Genomic DNA, 23,330 nt, shown 5'->3' with positions numbered 1-23,330 from the left:
AGAAATCTTCTTGCTTTGTGTGGATGTATCTTTTGGAAAATGGGTCTGATTCACACGGTGCTTGGCAATTCTTTGTATGGACTCACTAGAAATGAAAAAATGTTCCCCCTTTCTGTCCACCACCACCATACAGGTTTCTTACAATCATGAATGCTTCTTTGGAGACATTACCTGATTGTCAGCACAAGTCCCTTTAATCTCCCATGGTCGCTTCAGCACTGTCAGAAAGTCTACACGTTTCTAACAGCATGGCCTTATTATCTGCCAGGTGTACAGGGACTTACGTTCCGTGGGAATGGAGGAGGAAGGAGATGGAGATTTTAAAAGCAGATCTGAATCTAGATCTGGTTTCATGTTTTAGGGAATTTTATTTTACTTAGGTTGTTCATGTAGTCTGTAAAGATGAGTAAAATACTGCAGATGTGTTAATGGCAGGCAAAGGAGCAGGTGACAGGCAGGAGGGAGGAGAAGTACTGGCTGTGCGCAGCTGGTAGGTGGTGCCTTGGAGTCTTGTGGCAGAGCAAGGCACAGCACCAGGGAATGTGCAACCTGATAATTTAAGCAGAAACTGGTCACAACAGAGAACCCATAATAGTTGATCTTTATGTTAATGAAAGCACAAAGGGGCAGGAGAGGTCTGTATTCTCCTGACAGGTAGTGATTTGCAGATCGGCCCTGAATCTGCAGGAAAGTGTTGAAACCTCTGTAGAATGAAAATGCAAATTTGAGATGGTGTGCATTTTTAATTGCTCTATTAGCACAAAATAAAAACGCATATAAACTTTAGTGCTTTTAATATTACACTTAGGACTGTTTACTTGCTGAAGGTAAAGTGCTTTGAGAAGGAAAGCATACTTCCTCACAGGGGCTGCTTCCCATAATTAGTTGGAGTATGACTGTTTAAATTGTAGCTCAGCAGAAATGTTTTGATTCTGTGGGGCACCAGCAGCTCAGCAACAGTGCTGCCTTTCACATCCACTTCTTAAGCGTAACAGATCATTTAGACCCTGGGTTGGCCAAGCTCACATAAACCAGGTTTACAAAGAGTTATAAAAGCTTGGCTTTCCTCCTCCCTTCTCCCTCACATTCCAATTTTTCCCCTTATAATTTTACCACAAGGCAATGCAGTCAAGCTTTTCTTGGATCATATGAATCTAGATCAATAAATATCAGTTGCAGAATGGGAATCTATGCACAGGCATGTGCTAGAAGGATGAAATGGTTGTGTTAGTTTAAAGGAACCTCAAAGTTTGTTTTGTTCTCTATTTGCAGGGCACAATGCCTATGTTATATAGGCAAGCAGAAACTGGAGTGGAAAAAGAAAGTTCCTACTGCAAAAGCAGCAAAGCTGGAATGTGCTGTGGAGTCTCAGATTGTTTTTCAGCTCTGTGGGTGTGTATGGTAAGCAAAATGATGTTTCTGGCTGGGCAAGGGTACTTTTTTTTTTTTGTCTGTGTCAGCCACTACCAGGGACCTCGTCCTCACTTCCCCCGTTCTTTCCTCATATCGCACTTGCAAGAGATAAGTGACTTTATTAATTCTAAAGTGAGATTCGGAGTGAAATTCAACCATTTGCAGAACAACACTACAAAGATTAAGCGTCATTTAGCAGAGATCCTATGGGAAACCAATGGTGCATGACATTTATGGCCTGAGCCATTTTCATCTCCCCATCTGATGTCGATCACAGTAACTAACTTGACTGAGCATTAGATCAAGTCCGTGCTCCATGTAGTGTATGAATCAACAGATCTACTTAGAAATCAAAGACCTCAAATAATTCTCCAAATGTTAGTAGGTTAAGCCTTGTTCCATATGCCATGCTCATCTGTGATGTAAGTAAATATTAGTAGGTGTATTTTACAGAAAGACAGATTGAGTTCCCTTAAACTACTTTGCAAGCCTAGAACCAGGCATCATCGGAGCTGAGAAGTGACCTGAGGAACTGTGACAATGTGCTGGAGGCACTGGCTGTTTTGCAGCCTTTACAGAATCCAGCAGCAGTAATATGAGAGGTTTTCCCTTGATCTCTGAGCCAGCCTGAAGTAACTTTTTAATTTTTCTCATGATGCATCTGTGAAAGGAAAGTGTCTGTTGTCTGCATCAGATAAAAATAAAAATTCCATGGTCATGGGATTAGAGTGCCAGGAGATTCTCATGACTGCTCAGAGAGTTCCAAATTGTGAGGAATTATGAGGAAGGGGAGCTCCAATCTCTTCAGTGGAATCAAGAAGTTCTGATCTGGTTCTAGATGGTGCTGTTGAACTTGATTGCTTCAGTGAGGTCACTGTTGACTAGAAACCCAGAACAGTAGTCCAGGCACTGGGGAAGAGAGGCTTGCCTACAAGGCAGACTTATAAAACAAAGATGTGGACTTACATTTTTAAAGGTATCAGGTATCTAGCTACTACTGAGATGTCAGAATACTTTTTCAAAACTGGGCTTTACAAGTTATTAAGCAAGTGAATGAAATACCTGAACATACACAACTAACAGACCAGACACATAGTTCTGTCTTGAACATCTTTGTAGGGTCACATTTAAAAATAAACATGAAGGTCATGACAGAATATTACATAAGCATATCTCAGTTCCTTCAGTTTGGGAATCTGTAGTTCACCATCTAATCTGAACCATTCATGGAGATGATGAGAGCCAGTCATACGCCAGGTTTACTGTCTGCAGTCTTGAGGAAACTGAAGGATTTACTCTGATAATTTACTCTGATTTTGAACAAGAAAGCTTTAGAACCTTGCTTTTCTTTTCTGAGATCTGACAAAGCTGCTATGCTTGCCTGTCTTGCCTAGAAGAGATGAGGAAATGTCTGGTGTAAGAAACTGGTGGAATCGCCAATGCTAGATAGCCCTGTACATAAGTATGGAGCAAAACCATGCAGCCTCATGTGGCTTGAAAGTGCTCCTTTCAGGGTACTGGAACAGTGGGAGAAGGAATCGTGTAGTCAGGTCTTCCTACTAGTACCTTACAGAAGCTGTCACGTTTTCTTGCTAGCTGTGCATTTCTAGGTTCCCCTCATCCTTAGCTTAAGTAGCGATGGTTTCAAGGCCCACAGTGCAGCCTCTCTGTTTCAGGAGAATCTACTGAGTTAAAGAACAGATCTCAAGCTGAAATTTCTCCTTTAAAATAACAAACCTTAAATTGTACACCCCTAGAATTGCTCAGTTCACATGCAGCACCTAAACTGTGCAAGTATTTTCCAGGCATTGTTCAGTTCACTCCAGGTGCTCCATGGAGGAACACTGCCGTCCGAGCAATAAGCCCGTCATGGAAGTGTCAGTCCTCACCCCTCTTGGAGCAAAGTAACCTGGACTTTTGTCCTCCTTCCTGTTCCTCAGCTTTGTCAAGCAAGTTAGTACTTTGTAAGGGACACAGGAAAAATCAATAAGACACCCCGAACAGGAAAACCATGCTCAAGACTGACAGCGTGAGTCCCAGAATACAGGGAAATATGTGCAAGGCTCGGTCAGTTTTACCCAAGTTGGTAACTAGAAGAGCCCTGAAAGGGAAAGAAAGCTGCAAGGATCAGTTCTGACCATAAGCAAAACAAATTTAATTGCTTTGCCTTGTTCACATCTGATTTGAGATTCAGTGGGAAGGAGAATCTGTCCACAGATACAAAGAGGAACCTGATCCCACCCCAGGGTAGTTACATGAGGGTGGGCCACTTCTCACAACTGCTGTAGCTGAATCACAGATTTGGGAATTACTGCAGACATCACTAAGTGGAATGTCTTGCATGTGATATGGATTTTGGAATTAAAGGTTGCTGGTTTATATTTTAAGTATAAAATATAACAATTTGGCAAGCACACTTAGTCAGAAAACCTAACTTGAACAGAGGTTTGGATATTTTTTACTCAGTTATTAAAGGGTATTCTTTGAACAGTGAGCATGTCACAGGTAAACGTATCATAAGCAAACTCAGAAACAGGGATATAGCCACATTTTTCTCTGATTTAATTCACTGAGTAGCACTCTGAGGTAATTCTGCTGCATGTACTGCCATGAGTTAGAAAACAAATTTTAAGAATGGTGACTCTAAAAAATGCGCTGAGGGTAAGTTGGGACCCAGGAACAGGAAAATGACTTAATTTGAACTTGATGGCAGTTCACTGCCTGGCATCAGAGTAGTGTAGTGATCAAACTGTTCCAATAGCGTGGCTTTCTGTTTGCGTCTCATAAGATGTCATTATTACTATGCAGATGTGATGCTATATTACGGTAGTGCTGTCAGCCGCAGGTAAAACTCTGACCTTAATTCTTGGAGTTATTTTAGGAAAAGAAAAATAAAAATTCAGTCCATGCTTTGCAGAGCTTGCTGTCTATAATTCCAGTTGTGCAATCTGTGGTAACCTTCTACACTGTGCTGACCTCACTGGGAAAATTAAAATTGTGCTCATTCTCATTGCAGTCCATCTTACCTAACCCTGTATGTAAGTTAAACAGAGAGGCTACATATTTCACTGAGTAGAGACAGCAGGCTGAATTAGGACCCCAGAGGTGCTTACACGGATAGCTTGTTCACGATTGTACCAAGCCCTTTTCCTGCCCCATCATGATCCAGTAATGTTCTTGTGGCAACCACAACAATTCCCTGCAGGGGGCAGGGATATTAAGAAAGTATGTTTAGAGTCTCTTAATGTAATTTAGCAGCAGGAAGCTAGGAAGGAGTGCCAGAACCATGTGAATAGCCAGTTCTTTGTACACCACTTGCAAATGCTCCACCTAGGCCACAACAGGGCAATCGCTGCTTCATTTGAATTTATTGCTAAGAAGTGTTTGTCTGCAAGTATGTTCCACACCTGATTTAAGGCTTTTCATTTACATGTGACTTGCGTAATAGTGAATTTACTGTTCAGATGTGGTTAATGAAAATTAGCATTTTATTCACTGGAAAGTCTTGTTGGACTTGCTAATTATTTGCATGTTTAAGCTCTGTAACAATTCCAAGGCAAAAGAGTTTCTTTCCTAAGGCCAAGTAAGCCTGTTAGGTGACAGTATTGCCAACACCTTTTAGCATTGAATGTATCGCACAGCACTTCATTGCACCTGAATACTTTAGAAGTGTCCTCCTTATAGTTCTGTGGTAAACCAGCCATAAAAATATTTCATTGTAACAGCCATTCACTTGGAGATAGTGAGTGAGTAGAAAAATCTTGGAAGTACTGAAGTGTAGTGAAGAGAGCATCGATCTCGAAGAGCTTGCTGAAAGTGGGTGATCTAGGCCAGCAACCATCAAGCTCAAAGGCACAGGGAGCTAAACTGACATTTTCTGGCTCAGTCCCTAGTGAGGGTAACTCCGACCTGTAATCACGTTGTTCTATTACATTGGCTACAGGAATCTGAGAGCAATTGCTAGTTATAGAGCATTAATGAAGTATTATAGGTGACAAGAACCAAATGACAAAACAATATCGACCAGCCAAAAAACCACCCCTTCTCCCCAGTCCTCACACGTGTCCTTAAGAAGCAGTTAAAAATATCAAGATAAATTTATCCCTCTGTTGCCTTCAAAGACAAGACATCAGGGATGAATTTGGTCCCATTTTATTCAATTTGTCCTCAATTTGCTAAGCTCATTAATTTGCTCTTGTTTTACTCTCTGTTAACTGAGAAACAGCAGCCCCTTTGCATTAGGCATTAGAGGCAGGAAATCTCAGGGAATGTTTCTAATTGTCCGAACTTCTATCCCCCTTTCTGCTGTTCCTGTTCTTAAGAAAGCACGAGGGGGTGGCCTGAGCATGAGGTACCACTAGGGAGACAGAAAAGAGTATCAAGGTCAGGGTGAAAACCACACAAGAAGCAGGAAGAGATGCTTGCAGTTAGGTTCGTGACCTTTGTATTTTTTCTGATTGTCCAGGAGAGGGAGGAAGGGGGTAGAGAAGGAAGATAGGAAGTTAGCATTAGAGCAGATGTGTGCATAACCCCTGCTAGAAAACATCAGAGCGCTATGCAAGCTACATCGAAGCTGCTGAAAATTGTAAGGTTCTTAGTGCTGAACGTCTGGGGAAATCAGAGGTGTGTCTGGTCTTTGTTCCTAGGCAGCTGGGGTAATTCCAACAGGTAAAGGCCAAGGCCTGGGCTTTAAAGAAGATCTGAACCTCAGAAAAGACATGAAACATGTCTGGTTATTAGAAAACAAAACAAAAATATTTAAAAACAAACCAATAGCCTTAGCAATCAGTAAAACAGAAGTTCTTACTAAATACAGTCATTTTGAATGTTTATAAAAGCTGGCAGGTACTAGCCTTAGTGAGGGTCTTCAAATTCTCATCAAGATAGTTGCATTCTTCACCAGTTCTCTCTGTATTCTGACCTAAGCATATTAAAGTACATGTCCTTGTCCACACGTATGCAAATGGAAAGCTGTGACCAGGTCAGAGTGCTGGTTAATTTTGTCCAGGCTTGCTGAGGTCTCAAACGTTTCAGTTTGCTCACATTCCTGAAGAAGATAGAATCTTTTTTTCCAGTGCCTTGGGGAATGGTTTTAGTGCATTACCACGAGCTGAGAGGGTAAAAATGCCTGTTACAAAATTCAAGCTCAATCTTTGCCCCATTTCATTACATGTGGAACTACATAGCATTTCTTAATATGACAGTCTTGAAATAAAACAATAAAACTCGGTGGCTCTGAGGCTGCAGGTGATAGATCACTGCAACTGAAAGATACTCGACAGAATGACGACTCTGTAAAACCTCTGATAGTTTCCTAGGAGGATGGAAGGAACGACAAGCCTTGGAGTGGGGCAGTAGTTAAAGAAAGTTGGTACACTGCCTGCAAGGGTGATCCCTGAAACACAGCTCATTATATTGTCACCTGCATTATGCTGAGCCACTTCCATACCCTTCCTGTTTTGGTAAAAAATTCTAAGAAGCTACAAAGCAGTCCTCTGCCAAGTTTATACTTGGTTTTATAGCTAGGTCTGGAAATTGTAGGGACTGAATTGTAGGGACAACAAAAAATCTATAGGGACAACTGCAATGAGCAGAAAATGAGCGTGTGAAGCGATAAGTGGAAAGACTTGTTAAGATGCTGATGTTCTGCTGTGAGTAGCTGTTCACCTAACAGCTTGTTCTATGTGCAGTCAAGATGCTCTGGAATTTAAAGGGCTTCTCAGGCTCCATGTGTGATATCCTCGGGCATTTCACGCACACACACAAGAGCTTAGAGGTATGTTTCCAAGACTTTTTACCTTCTGATATCCAAGCTGATGACTGTGTGTCAAGGAGCTCAATGTAGGCACGTATTGATGGAGAAGAGAAACTGAATTCTTGGGGATTCCAGTTTATGTCCAGATGGGACCGTGTCACCACCTTTGGGGAGTCAGGCAATTAGAGCAGGCTTCATTTCCCTTTCTGCTGGGTGACATGGTAGGCATATTAGTGAAAATCACTTCAGTTTCGTGTACATCAATAACAAGACATTGTTATTTCTACTGGGTTATTAGAAGACATGAGAATCACACCAAATATGCCTGCAATGAATGGTTACCAGACTAATTGAAGTTTGGTATGATTGGATGCTAAGAAAAGGAAAAATATAATGGAAAAAACTTTTAGGTTTGGTAGGTATTCATGATGGCAGGGATTTTGCTTGGGGTATCACATGGTGCTGAGCTTTCTGGGGATAGCTGGTATCAGGACACCTTCTGTAAACCACGGAGGTGATGTCCAGGTGTTTTTTTTGTTGACACTGAAGAGGCCAGCAGCTTAGCAGAGGGATTTCTGTGAGCCCCCCCCTTGGTTATCAAAGCAACACTTGCTGCAGCTGGGTTTACAGAACAAATACGGAGCGCTCCCCCTGGCAGAGGTCTTCACGAATTCTGGGCTTTACCAGCTCTGAAGATAAAAATGTGATTTGCAACAACAGAGGGGAGCAAACTGGCCATTGCAGTGTACTGTGGTATGGAGAAGGGGCCAAGATTAAAACGATTGCAGGAGGAACTGTCTTATTCTGTGAGGGCCTTGCTTGATATCTACAGATACTGATGCTCTGTTATTGCTGGTCCATTGTTGCTGTCTTCTACAAGTTTATTCTTTCCCCATTTTCTAGCTTCCAGCAATACTCTTTGTTTATGAAGCTGTCTTAGAGTTTCCATTTGCTGTACACCTTTGAATATTGCACTGTTCCAGTGCAAATATTTCACAAAGTTCTTGAAATATCAAAAGTAATCTCAAAATGGGATTTTTCTTCCCTCATAAATAGTTCATTTTCATGCTTCCTTTTCTAAACTGCTGCCTTCAACTTGCATTCAGAAACTTCATCAGTGTTCATATAGATTCAGGGAAGAACATGACCACTTAAAAATCACATGCTGTAATTATCATTTGAGAGGTGCTTGTTTCATTTTTAATGATAAAGGATCTATAAACAGAATTTATATAACCCTATGTTTTGGTTTAGCCAGGACAACCTATAAGAATCTGCATGAGGCTGGTAAGTCCTGAACTGAAGACACAACAAGGATGGGGATAAAAAGCTGGTTGTTTCATGACCGTAGCCTGAAAATTATTACATTCTTGAGAATCAGAGGAGGAAGCAATACTTTCCAGAGCTTTCTGTAACAGTAGAAAAAACATGTTCAAATACCTAGGATCTATGTCTACAGTGGGAAAACTTTCATACATTACCATTTTTGCTAACTGTGACTCAGCCCAGCAAAGCTAGCAATAAAAAGGGTTCTCACAGGCTTCATCTACTAGAAAAGTAGGCTGGGTCGGGAAGTGTTCCTCAGCACTGGAACTCATTCTCTGTATTGTTAGATTGCTCCAAAAGTTCCTGGCACAGTTCCTCTTCCATTACCTGGAAATCTCCTACATGATTCCTGGGCATGGTTCAGGAGTCAGCAGTTTGCAGTAAGCAGTTAGGATATGGCCACCCTGTTGCAGGGTAAGTGAAGCTAATAGCACTGATGAGGACTGTTCCATGCTAGTTGGCGTTAGTGCCAAATGACACACTTGGGTACATTTCTTGTACTGAAGAACATGCCAGGGCACATGTTAACCATCTTAGACAAGCCACATACTGGCTTAAAAATCAGTCTCAATAGCAACAAACGATAGCTTGTTTACATGACTGGCTTCTGGGGAAATATATTGTGCTTACACTGATAAAGACCAGGCTGGAAAATGGCACATTAAAAAAGAGGTCCGTGATCCAAGTCATTGCGGGGTTGCCACTGCCTGCTTTCATTGGACATGCTACCTGACTTTACATATATCCTTCAGTGGCTGTAAGATAGTTTTCAAGTTATTAGGACACAGCTGAGGCATTCTGGATTTACATTCCTAAAGATGAAAGTCCTTGTTTACCCACAAAGCACTTGCAGTATAGGAAATGCCATCGTTTTCTCTACAGAGCTTTTCCAGCACGACTTAGTGTTAAACTGGAGTGATTGCTTCTAGAGTAACACAGACTAATTTGGTTTCCGTGACTAATTCACTGACAGTCATCTTGATGGAGAACTATTAGATATGTTACCTAAAACGATGATGCTTTTTTCAGACAGTTGGAAACTCAGTATCTGGTGCAGAAGTTCATCCAAAATAAGGCCACCTGCGGCCAGGACCTGTTCCTATCTTGTGGTTACCCTTAGTCAGGACTGAGCTCTGTTCCCCTGCCAGTCTTGTAAGCCATCATGGCTCTCAGAGTGTAGAAATTTGACATAAAATGCAAGTCCATAGCATCTTTTCTGTCGCTGTCATGAATCATTAGATCAAGTGGGAGAAAAGGGGTAACACAATACCTTCTCCTGTCTCCGATATCACAAAGCAGGTGCTTGGGAGGGAGCTACTTCCCCCCTGCCTGACCATGCTCCTCCAGCAGCTGCAGCTGTCAGAGCCTGGCACTGCGCAGGTCACAGCAGTGGGAAGTGCAGCCAGAGAGGGGCAGGAGTCAGTGAGGGGCGGTGGGGAAGGAGTTAAAAGTTCTGCAATTCAAAATGCAGAGTTTGCAATGTGTGGGCATGGGATTCACTGAAAGAGTGAGTGTGCTGGTCAGCATCTGACAGCTCAAAGCCAAGAAAGTCCTTGCTGCCCTGTTGCAATTGCCCCGGAGTGACCAGCAACACTGGAAGATGAGCAAAGTGCCCACTGGGAAGGAAAAGCAGGTTCCAGGATACCAGTAGGAAGGACACAGAGAACAAGTGAGCTTGCTGAGGAAGACAAAATAGGGTTGGGGCTGTTTTGAAAGATCACCCTAATTTGAAGTAGGATGGAGCAGTGATTGGTGGGGTAGGTGAACAAAGAGAGGGCAGGAATGGCGCCTACTAGACTAACTGGAGGTGGCAGTAGCTTGCATGACCCACACAGCAGAGATGGCTAATGACGTGCCTTGTACTCTCAAGAGCAGCTGTCAGCGGTACCCAGACGAAAATGGTGCTAAATGACCTGTCAGCTTCAGCTTGGTTCCAAGGGATCCGACTCCAGACTGTCTGCAAGTTGCTCTGAGAAATGGCACCGATTGGCTCCCCGGCTGCTGCTGTCGGCAGGGAGGCCAAGGCCCGAATGCTCCTTTCCTTCTTGGGGTGGTCTCCTTGGTCTCGGAGCTGTGTGTGTGGCAGAGACCCTCTCCCTGCCACTGCTTGTCTTGTACCTATTCTGCAGACAGAAGGGCTCTGTCTGCAGTCTTGTTAAATTGGCATCTTCTATCAGCAGTGGATTCACTAAAAGAAACATGTAGGAAGAGAGAGTTTATTTTGCCGATGCTCTTTATTTTAATCATACAAAGAAAATGACAATTTTTATATAGAAGCCATTAGGGATGCAAGAGGCGTCGGTTCCTAGCTCTGGGGTTCTTTCTTTTAACCAGACTGTGGCAATGCAAATATAACCCATCATGATATTTATATCTTTAATTCTCGCATTCACCACATTACTAACACACTGATGGGCCCCTTGTTCTTCATTTGTCTATTTCCTTAAACTTTCTGCCCCCTTTTTTATTATTATTATTTTTTCTGTCATGTGTGCAGTTCTTGAAGGTCAATCAGACGTCACGGATAGAGCCATTCTGTTCAGGGGCTCGCAAGCAGCTTGTTTGTGAATGAAGAAGGCTTTGTGAACTTCCAGGGACCTGCTGAGCTTTTTTATAAAACTACCAGTGGGACAAGAAGCTTGGGAAAGTAAAGGCCTCTTACGGAAACAGAAAGCAAAGGCGCACTGCCAAAAAACCTGGGCTGACATTCTGGTTTGTCAGAATCTTGTCCAAGTAACAAGCTTCTAGAAAGCAAATTGGGTATCTACATAGCCAGGGTTTGAGCCTACCGCATGAGAGCACGGGGCAGTATGTGTGCTGGGAGACTGACACAGCAAGTGGTTAAGTCAAGATTTGAACATAAAGGTGTCGTAAAATTAATAGACCTGGAAGCCTATTGCTTCGTGGAACAGAAGGTGAAGGATGAGCATAGAGTTAAGGAAAACATTAAGGGACTATGTCTGAACAGCAAGCAATAGGATTTGCATATTGATCTAATACTGACAGTCACAATTTTTTTACCAAATGTTTTCCTGTATTTAAACTGGTGTTTCCTGCAACTGAAAAGATGATCTTTAGTTAGAGGCATGCATAAACACTTCTATAAAAATGAAAAGTGTAGATGTCACAAAATAAAGATAGATGAAGACAATTTTGACTCCGGTGCAGTATCAGCTCATGCAGATAATTTTGAGATCAAGATTTTCTTCATCCCGATATCCTGAATATCCCATGGGGTCATTAAACACTTGTCTAGCTTTTGAATCCCACATTCAGTGGGATTCAGTGGGATTCTACAGGGAGATTTTGCTAGCTGTGATGAAACCTTTTCATCTGCTAACACCTCTGTAGAACACCGTAATTTTGAAAATGTCTAAGAAGATAAAAGTTTAGTTTGAGAAATGATCTGAGAGTTTCAGGTAGGCGAAGGGCAATGTCAGGCAGATTGAGTGAGGAATCAAAAGTTAAGGAATTATCATTGGATGAATCATAGAATCACAGAATGGCTTGGGTTGGAAGGGCCCTTAAAGCCCGTCTAATTCCAACCCCCCTGCCATGGGCAGGGATACCTTCCACTAGAAGGTATACCACATAGAATTATGAAATTGGTTACACAGTGCATTCGTTCTTTTCCTTTTTTCTTTTTTACTCTGTTATTTCTGTTGTAAATTAACAGCATCCAAACTGTCATTGCTGGCATGGCTACCAGTAGGGAATGGAGAGGTCTACAGAAAGTGCTTCATCCCATTCACTTTTCTACACCTTTCATTTTTGGTTGGCATTGCACTGTTAAGGGTTTCCTAGGGGAGTGAGTCAATACCGGCTATGATACAGCCTGCTCTGTAGTAACACTTGGAAGTGTACTGCTGCCCAGAGCTGTCACACCCAAGTGTGCAACTGCTTCTGCTTCTTACTTATTTTAGACATCAGTAGAACAATTAGAAATGATCTCTTTGAATCTCTTGGTTCTTGGACTCTGTGAGCCTCTTATGTGATTTGCATCCCTTTTGCACTTAGCTGGACAAAGAGCAGAGGAACTAGCAAAATCTTTTAACTGACCTAAATTACCATTGCTCTTATTCAAAATTTAGATGCCAGCACAGTGGAAGCCAGCTGGACATTGTTTACCAGAATTCCTTACTTTTGTGTGTATTATTCCAGTTTGTTCAGGGAAATGCTGATACTCTTCATGAAAGCAGGCACAGGTGTGTACAGCAAGGTACCAGAGAGGTCGGCATGCGGACGTCTAATTTGGGCCTCAGCTTTCTACTGAGAGTTGGCTGTGCAGGCCATAGGTACTACATGCAGCCTTTCTCTGAATGTCTGACATTTTTTTGAACAACAGTTACAATGAAAATATGAAGAAACCCGTAGTCCCCAAAGCTTCAAGATGTCAAATAGCCAGCACAGTTTAAGAATGCTTGCTGACATCAAAGGTATAACAAATTGTGGAAATCTTTAGTTACAGGTACTTGTTTTTTGTTTATCCCTCCAAGTTGTGAGATTTTCTCTGACTTACTGTCCGGCTTCTGCCCCCTGAACTCTGCATCGTCATTGTCATTCCCTCCACCGCTTTTTGCCCAGTCTCGTTCTTGCACCTGATCACCTTGTCAATATGTCCTTTTCTCCTGGGGCTTTTCTAGTTCCATGCAGTGTCTTCTCCTTACATTTATGCCAGGCTGCTTTCTGTTCTGTGACACCTGCAGATGAAAGAGGAACATTTCCTATTACCTCAGATTTGGTGCTGAAGCCAGCAGACTGAAAAATCAATCGTGGGAAAAGTCCTGATAACCCCCCTAAAATTTGAAATATACTCACTGTAGAGTTTAATTGCCAATCTCTATGACACTAATGAATATAAGCAAATGTACTTCTTTTTGCCCAATGACTTACTGTTTGGCCAACTTTGAATTGTTTTTAGTGGGGAAGACAGAAGCTCATTTCTGCCAAGAGAATAACTCATTTAAATTGCAACTCTCTTTTTCAACAGAACTCTCTGAAAAAAAAAGAGAGAATATATGAGAATATATTTCATGTGCACAAAATAAGATTGCCCACCTAATTTAATTGTTGGAAACAGCTAAACTTTTTTACCACAGCATGGAAAATGAAATAACTACGATTCTCTGGCAGACATTTAGCATGTGAAATTTCAGTTCTAACAGTTAATTATGGCAAAGCCTGGTAAGTATCCTAAAAAAATTAAGCAATTGCTATGCCTAATGTGTATAAGATGATTTTTGGTCACCTTGTACAGCTTAGGGTGAAAAATCATTTTAAAAACGTGATCTTTGTTTTGGATGCTTCAAAATACTTTAGAAGTGCAAATTAGTTCTCTTGTGCTCCAGCTGTGCTCAGTGTGGGTGTTGTTTTTTTTTTCTGTCTGTATCTGCCCTTTTTATATCCAGAATTATGGGGTTAATTTAGAGAGAAATTATTTCCTTAGCTGGGATTTTTGCAGGCCTTGCAAAGTAAAAGTTAGAGATAAGAAATCCACTAATCGAAATGAGAACAAAGCTTTGAATGAGTGAAGATGTCCTGAGTGGGACTTCAGGAAGATCAATGGCTGTTTTTTTTTAGAGGAGACAGCTGAGGAATGGAATCAGAAAAGAAGCTGGCTTCTGGAGGGATAATAGGGTGAAAGAAAAGGCTGACTTCTGCTCTTTTATATTTAATACCCTGATAGGAATCCCCAAAACTGACAAACCTAAAAAGTCCTCAGAGAGCAGATTAATGCTGCACAGGCCGTTGAGTGCTATCCCGAGAGGGAAGAATGTCTGCTGGAGATCAGCTGGGAGGATCTGGGTGCCCCGTGAATCACTTCTGGTTTTTGACCGACAAAGGAAGACTGAAGCCAGATGACAGCAACTTCCTGCAAAGTTACCTTGGGGAGGGCTGGGGGACAAAATCCTCAGTGATACACCTACTGTGCAAAAGGGAGGCACTCACCCTTGTTACACACATAAAGTCCTACTGCCTCCCATTTAGCAACTCGAGCTGGCCTTATGATGAGGCCTAAGCTGTGGGGCCACAGTTCTGTATTCTGCCTCCTGTCTGATATCAAAGCTTCCCCTGCTTGTGTGAGTGAGCCCCTGCTGCAGAGGTCCGGCCCGGTGACTCTGATGCTGAGAATTTCTTCTGCTCTGAAACTTTCCCTATAAGGATTCAATAAAGAGCGGATTTTTAGTTACGCCAAAATATGTTTTGCTGTTTGGAAGCTATGTGAAAAAGTTATGGTCACTAATTGATTCAATATTTTTCGACAAAATGTCGGCGTGGTTGAGGCTTTGCTGGTTTTCATAGTCAAAGTCAGCACCACAATTTGTTTTCATTCTTTTCTAAGGCTTTGCAGCACATGTGGTACAAACCACTTCTTCCTCTGCTTATCTCCTGTGAGCTTAAAGTACAGATGACAGTTTTCTTAGACGTCTGTAGATTCAGAAAAGGTGGGCTCTAATGATCACATGAACCTCTACTTCCTTCTACTGCTGTCAACTCCCGCTCAGGCCCTGGCTTTAAAACACTTGGACTGGTGAGCTGCCCAGAGCATTGCAATTGTCTCCACGTCTTGTAAGGGGCAGAAGGATGTTCAGCCTGTCTTGCAGCAGCCAGAGTAGGAAGTACTCCTGCCAGCTAGACTGCAAGAAAAAGCCTTTAGTACTGTAGCTAGGAAACCTGGGCTTTTTCTAGCTACAGGCACCAAGTTCCTGGAAGTTTTAGGGCCACCCAGCTAGAGTAACTGGTGGCAGTAGCAGCAATAAGGCTGGAGCAATTCCTGTTACATTAGGGTGAGCATGGGAGAGAGGCAGTGAGCCTGTCCATATTGCAGCTGCCATAGTAAACACCCCGCCTTCTATTAATAAATTGGTAATCGGGCAGTTGCTGAATATCCCCTTGTTGTAGGCTGGAGAACAGCCACCTAGCACTGAAGGTTGCAGGTCAGAGTCAGTTTGGACGCTGAAGCGGTGCCCATCCACACAGAATGCTGCAAGTGATGCAGAGGGCATCGTGGTGCTGAGGGGAAGAAGTGGACTGCTGGAACTTTGAAGAGGGTTGGATAGAGGACAGAACATGGGATATCTCATAAGCTAAGTATTTCCGAATTCCAAGGCAGAAACACCCGTTCTTTGAATGGACAAGTAACACTTCCACACCTGAGAAACGTCCGGAGTCCAACAGAACTGTCCCACTCTGCCTGAGTGCTCTGGCTCACCAAGCATACTGTGCCTCACTTTGGTGTCTGGTCTATGTGTTGCTTCCCTCTTGTTCCTTACCTTGCTTATTTCACTTTCTAAGTACTTCCCCTTGGCACTGTTTTTCCCAACCTCTGAGGTGTTTTTTGGACTTCTGTCTTCTACTAGACTAGTAAAGAATGTGCAAAAAGATTATTCAGAAAGCACATCTTGCTTTTTTGCTCACCTCTTGTCCACAGTGGATCATGCTCTATTTAAAGATGTCAGTTATTTCTGTTTGAAAATATTTATTCTTATACAGCAGGAGTCTCTTCTGTGCTTAAAAAGACTGAGGCTATGTCTATAATGCCATGCTGGCTTGGGGCAAGACTTTCTCCCAGTTGTCCACATGACTTATGTTTTAGTTCTCATTCTAGCTCTGGTCTGGAGTGAACCCACCAACTTAGTTCACTAACTAAGTGAATTCAGGTATTGGACACAGACTAACGTGATTAATTTTTGTTCTGATGGACAATTCAGACCAAACAAACCAGACAACAACGTTCTGTGAACTCAAGCACAGCTACCATAGGCAGACTAGGTCTGGTTTGGCAGACCTCAGACTTGTAGAAGCAATGAGTAAGAAAAGACCTGGCAAAAGGCTAGGAAAGAACATAGTGAAAATATATTGGACCCTTTTTTTGAAGGCAGGGACCAAAAGGCAACACAGTAAAAGTTGCGTAGATGATGATTGATCTGAAAAGCTCATTGACACAGATGTCATGCAGACCAAAAGTTTACCGAGTTTTCAGAAATAGATCAATGTGAACATCCAGGGCAAATTACGAGGAATAGAAAATTCTTGTGCTCTGTAGATTAAGCCAGCTGTGATAGAGAGTTTTCTTCAATTTACAATTGCCTTTTGCTGTTAAAGCAAAGCTAGTTACTCTCTGCTCTGATCATTCCTTTCCTACACTCCTTCATTTTGGCATATGGTACTTTAAGTAAGACCTGACATTCTATGCAATTTCAATGAAGTCCCAAGCACAAGGCTTTCAGACAACTGTAACCTCTTGAGTTATGAAGCTATAGAATCTTATCTGGACATTCCTATGTCAAGGCCAGAACTTATATTGTATATAACATGTTTTTTTCTACCACTGTGAAATGTTTCAGTATTTTTTTGTTTGAAACAAGCTAATGTTTCAAAGAACTCTTCTCTATAAGTACCTGATAGTCTTAAATACCAGTAATTGGAAGCATAGTAAGTTTTGATCTAAATTAAGAAAAATTCTTAGTGGAAAATTTCCAGAGTGTGCATCTTATTCCAGCTGGAGAATTTACTGAATGGATCGTGCCATCCTACAGTTTTCTGCCCTCTACTTTTGCAAAATTTGTATGCGTTTAAAATGACTTTCTTTGAAAATCCAATCAAATGTAAAATCTGTTACCAGTATTGTTCTTGAGGAAGTTGGTGGCCCCTGGGGAAGTAGGATGAAACTGAGATTTAAAGTTTTTACATATGTGGGTGTTGATGTCTTCAGACGTTGTATGCTTAGTTTACTCCTTGGTAACAATAACATAGATTCTTCTCCTAAAAAGGTGTGATTGAACACCTGCTGCACTTGCAGGATGCCTGCCTGTCAATGCACTTGCAAAGGTTACTGACTCATACAACGGGTTGGTAGTGAGAAAAACCTTTTACAGAAACGTGTATTCGTTCTTTCCATCTTGCTGTTGTGCTGCTTATCTTTTCGCTGAGGTTTAGCCACAATTTTCTTGGACCTTTTTCAAGCATATGAGCAAGCTCAGGCAGCTCAAAAGTTTGGTAGCCGGTGTAACACTGAGGTACTCCTCCCAGTCCATGCGAACGTTGGCTTTCAGTCCCCAAACATGAAGTACTTGGACAGAACCCAAATCGTCTCTCTAAGCCTACTTTGTTGGAAGGATATTTCCACAATGGGCTAGGAGATTTAGTTATTCAAATTCCATTAAAAACTTAGTTGGAGCTGGGTGGCAAATTTAATTGCACCCCAACTCCCCATTTCCTTTGAAACTTCCCTGTCTAAGGGAGCAGACCTCTGTTGTAGTGCCAGCAAGCTGTTACAGGGCCACTGTGACCTAGTAGAGCAAGAACACACCTGGTAAGTTACAAATAACATACTGACCTTCACAAAAGCCGTTTAGAAATGCAGACAGACTCAAAATAGTTTCTACTCCGAGTCTTCAACGATAGCACACCAAAGCCTACATATTTTAATGGAACATAAAGAACTCTTGCTCACACTCTCCAAATTTCCAGCTCTGGGGATCATTCATAAAGTATAAATGAAGGTCTGGATAAATCTTAACCTTCATTCATACCTTTGCAGGGAAAGATATAGGCCTGGGGTTTCTGGAATCTGGCACCCTACTATGTGATTACTCAATGTGATCTGGAAGCTCTTGGATATTTGTTTGTACATCTTTATTGCTAGAATTATAAGATTCAACTTCATTAATCAAGGGTAGAAGCATGGCGAGTGATCATTTTATGCGTCTTAGGCTGTCTAGTGGCAGAACATATCAGTCTGAGAATGTGTGGACTGATTACTGCCCAGATTGTACAGTCAGCAGTGATGAATGGAAGAGAAGAGCCTTCTCAGAGGCCAGAAAATGTAGCCCAAGAGAAAATGTAGATGCTGGCCTAGACTTCCATGACTTAGTCATATTTGCACATATTATGGGACTTTGTCTTATGAGGACTTAGACGCTAATAAATGAAGGAAGATACAAACCTGCATAATTCCCTCACTTTGTCAGAGGGCCTGTTATCCCAAGTCACCTACTACTTTTCCATACCAATACTGTATCACCAAGGCTTAGGTGATCTGGAAACATAGATGGTCCTGCTAGCTTGGCTACAGAAACAAGAATGGATTAAAACATCCTGCCATACCAATGCATAGTTATGCAGTGTGTTAAACTTCGTAAATGACAATACCAATCATGTCTTAACAGAGATCTCAAACAAAGTCAAGGATTTACAAGCAGCTTCTGAGAAATTTTTGAAAGCAAAGGTCTTATTTCTATAGCAATAGTTTTATTTAGCATTGAAATTTTGCATGTGGGATAAGACGTGATTGGTAAATCAAAACATCCCAGAGTGTCAGATGTGAGCATTTTCTATATCTGAAGGGCATATAAAGGCTTCTTTTTAGCTACTATTGAGCATTTCTTGAACAATTACAGCTGCTGTTGAGTTACCGTTAAGTTAATGGGAGCTTTGCTTAATTAAGTGTTTCAAAAGAGCACTGAATTTGGCCTATGAAAAACTTCGAGTTTGGTCCTATTCTTTCTATGCCCACTAAATAGTATTTTCATAAGTAACATGTTGGGACAACACAAACTTGATGCTCTGTTGCTACCCTTTGCTTTCTTTTTTGTTCTTAAGTTTGGTTGGCTTTTTGTTCTTAACTTCTTATATCAAGAATTGGTCCAGGCATTTGTGTTGTGTATGGTTAAAACTTCGAGGATTCAGATGGCTGTTAAGAAAAGCAGATGAAGGAAGCATCAAGAAATCATTCTTTATTTTTAAACACCCCAAATCAGAGCCCATAGTTGGATGAAAAGTTCCCTTCTTATTGCCTACAAGTAGTTTCTGTAATTGGCAAAATTGCCTGTTATTGTTTGAGTGTGTTTGGATCTCCTGCGGTAGGTTTTATATGTTTGAGAATTGACTGGAAAGAAAAGCAGTGGCTTTCCCAAGTCACTGTTTCATTCACACAGGCCGAGCTGTAGGTATGAGATTAACAGGGTCTGACATGAATGGGGCTCCTTCTCTCTCAGGCTTATTGGAAAACAAAACACATACCGGCATACATTTGAGCAACTGTGAGTTGACTTTGGAGAGCACTGTTATTTTTACACGATAACAGTCCATTGGATTCCCTCATAAGTCTTTCAGTTCTTCATTACATAAGGACTTTTCCTGAACTGCAGGGCAGAGAGCAGCATGTATGTAATCCCTGTTTCACACTAATGCATCACATGTGCTTTGGATTTCAAACATCAATATTTGTAGGAACATACAGTAGGGCTCTTTCTGTGAGCGGGGATTGGATTCTCACACTTACTGCCTTCACGGACTCTCCATAATTCACTGAGCATGGGCTTTGCTTTTCTTTACTTAAATTTTTGTACTTCAAAATTGGCCCTTTATATTTAAGTGCCGTGGAACCCTCCAGTAACAATCCAAAGAACTACAGCATGATATTTATGAGGAGAGGCTCTCTTATAGGTGAACTTTGCTGTACAGCCTTTGTTTCTCTCCTAAAATATTGTTTTAATTGATCTTACTGTCTAGATTCATCAGTTGTAAATCAGCACATATGTATTGATTCCAATGGTAATATTGATTCACAGCAGCCAAAGGTTTCATCTGATCTGACTCCTGCCATATCTGTAGACAGAGAAATGTGTAACGGTGTTTTTAGGAATGCCTCTTTGTTAGGTGATTAACTTGTCTGGAACAGTTTTTGTGGACTGATTCTGTAACACTACAGAGGGGAGTACCAAACAACCACTGGTTGCATCAATCATGGGGGATCAAGGCACAAAAAGAACTCCCAGTTTTGCATGCTCAAAAGCAGGGTGCTGTAATCCCCAAATTCTAAGTGCCAGGTCCCCTCTGTGGTATCCAGAATTCACTGTTAATTTCCAAAGCTCCAGGCACAACATGGGAGCTAAAGCAGGTGTCACAGAACAGGAATCAAAGCACCCAGTGCTGTGAGCAGGAAGCCATGCAGAGTAACCAGTCGGAAATGCTAAGCACAGAGCCCCATGTGAAATAGGGATTCATATCCTGGACAACACGCAGGTTCTTCCATTCGTTCAGGGTTCAGTGCCACGAATCACCTCCTGAACATGGGCACCTACAATGATTTTTCCCAAGAACTGAGCTAGGCTCATTGTTTTCCTTCAAAACATGACTGCAGGCAAGATTGGACGTACCTTTTCTGTAACAGCGGAGTAGCTAGTACTTTTGCCCGGAAAGGAGGAGAGCTGAGTTCTGTGCGTGCCCACACCCTGCTGCAGTCGAAGGGGCTTCAGGTTGGTGGTTAATAATGAGGCTGTACACTAGTGTGAGGGGGAGTCCCTCTTGACCCCTGGCAGAAGGTTTCCCATTGCATTCAGGCTTCACCTAACATCTAAATGTGATCAATTAAGCTATAAAAGGACTATATTCTTCTTTTAGTAACACCATGGCAAAACTAATCATATTAGTACAATTGCACAGCAGATGTTGGCCTTGTACATCTCAATTATTTCACCTGCTTGGGTTGCAGGCTTCAAAGATCCCAACAGAAGAAAGTGTCCTGTTTCTAAATACGCTGTTTGCATTTATCCACAATTAATCTGTAAAGAAATAATAAAACCTAGAAAGTAGCTTTCTCGGAGAGAATTGCTCTCATTTTCTTTTGCATGCTCACAATGAAACGCTTGTGAGTGCTCCTAACAGCAGACGGCTTCTGTTAGCTGCCTTTCGCCTGCTGAGTTAAACAGAAAGAAAAATGTTAATGGTCAGAGCTTGTCAGCAGCACATTGCCATTCACGTTTAGTCACACTTCACTATTGTTTTGTGTAGTTGTTAGGATACAGATATGTCTAGGGTCAAAAAGGGAGTGGATTCATCCCTCTGGAAACTTTAATAAAGTTTCAGCTCATGAAAGGCCTGCAATACCCACAAAAAATAGGCTCACTGACTTCTAAAAAAAAGTAAATCAGTGGGCAATGTGAGAAATGCTTATAATTTCTTAATTATCTGTATGTAGCCTTTTTTACTCATGTCATAAATGCCCCTGTAGCATAAATAAGAAAGCATTCTATCTTGCTAATTTTTTCAACAAGACATCTAAAATTGTTTTAGAAATACTGATAAATGTAAGGGAAAGGATCCAAGTGGACTAGAAAGCAGATAAAGCTCAGTCATAGGATTCGGTAGATCCGAGTTTAATTCCATTCCATCAGTGAGAACGAATAATTCACTTTCTGTGCCTAGATGTATAATGAAGTCAATACTACTTCCCTCAATGGATCTTGTGTATTTCTACTGCAAGCTCTTGGAAGCAGAGAAAAATCTCTTGTTGTGTCTTCAGAAGGTAACAGTGGGAATTGGTGCATTATCTGATTTTTTATTTGTTATGTGGTACAGAATAGTGATCAGTCAGAATTAATTGAACACAATTCTGTAAGTCTAACACACAATCTTACACTCACACCATTAGATATCCATTGTAGAGCAACAAGGGACACTTCAGCTGAGGATTAAATTTGCTTTCCTCTATAAATCCAATTTTTACTGGCATCTCTGCTAAAGTACTTTCATTCTTACTTTGCTGAGTTTCAAATTTGGCATGAGTGGGCTGAAGGCAGCTAATAATTTGATCAAGTTTGAAGTTATTTGAACAAGCTGTTTCAAAGTTGCAGAACTTGGTGAGGGGAAAAGTATTCTATCAAATTTCTGAAGTGTTTTCTTTTTTTCCCCTTTGCCTTGACCTACCAATAAAACAGACTGAGTTTGAGATGCTACAGTTGTATGTACAATCTGGTGGGCTGTGCTACATGTACCCTAGCAGGCTGTTGAACCAAATAGAGTCCTCAGGCTGCTGAAAAGCATATTTGGAAAAGGACTGAGTTAGGAATTTTGGAATAGCATGCTGGAATCCAGCATATTTCCAGGGGGCCAACCTATTCTGGTGTTTCCTTGCAAGTTCATTAGGCAGCTGGTTCAGGCAAAGACTTACAAGCAGCACAGTCGGGTGCAGGAGGGAGCCTACAATGCCGGGGATGGTGAGGATGGCCTGTCTAAAGGGCGCAGAGGTTCAGCAAGCAGGAGGGATAGGTACCTGAGTGCGTTCTTCATTCCTTGCTAGGAAAATACAAATAGTGTTATCAAATTCAAAAATCAGAAATGAAACCCTGAAAAAACAGGAAATTGTCTTTTCATGACAACCAAAAAAACTAGAGGGCTTTTAAGAGCAAGAGGTTTGGAGCTTATTTTCTTCACATCTTGCACTTCTGAAAGTGATGTTTTTTTCCCTCCTGCAAGTTAGTTAGAACTTATGCCTAACTCAGACTTATGTCTATAATCAGAGGCATTCACTTGAAACTGCAGTGCGCTTTTAAGGGCCCCTCATGTTACCACTATTTTGAAATTAAAGAGGGCTTTTGGAGGCCGAATTGCCCGTAGTGTTAGACAGGTATGCCAGACAGATGCCATCTCCTGGCTGTCTCTGTTGTGACGAGTGGAAGAGGTGAGGTAGGTGTGCCTCAGCACAGCGTGCCAGCCTCGCTCCGGTGAAGGTTCTTGGTCCTTTTATGAAGGAGGAAAAAGAGACGAGGACTGGATTTCAGACACAGACTTTTGTATGCAGAGAGGCAGTCTGAATCCAAGTCCCATAAAGAGGCTGCTTTGCCCCACAGGGACTGGCACTAAAGGAACAGTAAAATGCAGCTTTTCCTACCTCAGGATAACCAGTGGCTTAAATCCTAATTTTCCCTGTATATCTGCATCAAAAGCATTTCAATGTGGGAAATAACTATAATATCAGCAACAGCTGCTTTTAATTGAACAGTTCTTTGAACTTCAGGAATACATTAAGTCGTGGGGGGGAGATATTCTA

At 41.7% G+C, this 23,330-nt stretch overlaps 1 long non-coding RNA gene across 1 annotated transcript in view; it reads left to right on the top strand.

Moving 5' to 3' along the window:
* Nucleotides 1–1,149: 1,149 nt before the first annotated feature.
* Nucleotides 1,150–23,330, top strand: part of LOC125183399 (uncharacterized) — a 145,118-nt gene continuing 122,937 nt past the window's right edge. Inside the window, exon 1 of the long non-coding RNA XR_007165338.2 lies at nt 1,150–1,401. This is a non-coding gene — a long non-coding RNA (uncharacterized lncRNA). The remainder of the gene's footprint in view (nt 1,402–23,330) is intronic.

Source organism: Anser cygnoides, chromosome 7 (genome assembly GCF_040182565.1).
Source record: "Anser cygnoides isolate HZ-2024a breed goose chromosome 7, Taihu_goose_T2T_genome, whole genome shotgun sequence".
NCBI classification, from domain to species: domain Eukaryota; kingdom Metazoa; phylum Chordata; class Aves; order Anseriformes; family Anatidae; genus Anser; species Anser cygnoides.
The sequence above is the reverse complement of the archived record's forward strand: the minus strand, read 5'-3'. Positions and strand labels throughout refer to the sequence as shown.